The sequence below is a fragment of the Penaeus monodon genome, chromosome 21 (assembly GCF_015228065.2).
Source record: "Penaeus monodon isolate SGIC_2016 chromosome 21, NSTDA_Pmon_1, whole genome shotgun sequence".
Classification (NCBI taxonomy): domain Eukaryota; kingdom Metazoa; phylum Arthropoda; class Malacostraca; order Decapoda; family Penaeidae; genus Penaeus; species Penaeus monodon.
This window is the reverse complement of record NC_051406.1, coordinates 27,164,686-27,164,960: the sequence shown is the minus strand read 5'-3', so window position 1 is coordinate 27,164,960 and position 275 is coordinate 27,164,686.

Below are 275 nucleotides of genomic sequence, written 5' to 3'. Positions count from 1 at the left end.
TTAAAGTTAGGTAAAAAAAACCCCGGTTTTCATCACAATAAATAATGTCAATTTATTAGATGACTACAGTTTCATTTGAAGTCCCCAAATATTACTAAAAGTAATACTTTCGACGTTTGGGCCGGATTAAACTCAACAAAAAATTAATTCCACATGAAAACAAAACCACAAATTTGAGAAAATACTTAATTATAAAAACCTAAAATTTTTTTGCACCCATGAAAGCCCGCTGGGACAGGGGGCCATGGGTAAATCGTGATTTTAATAAGCTAGGG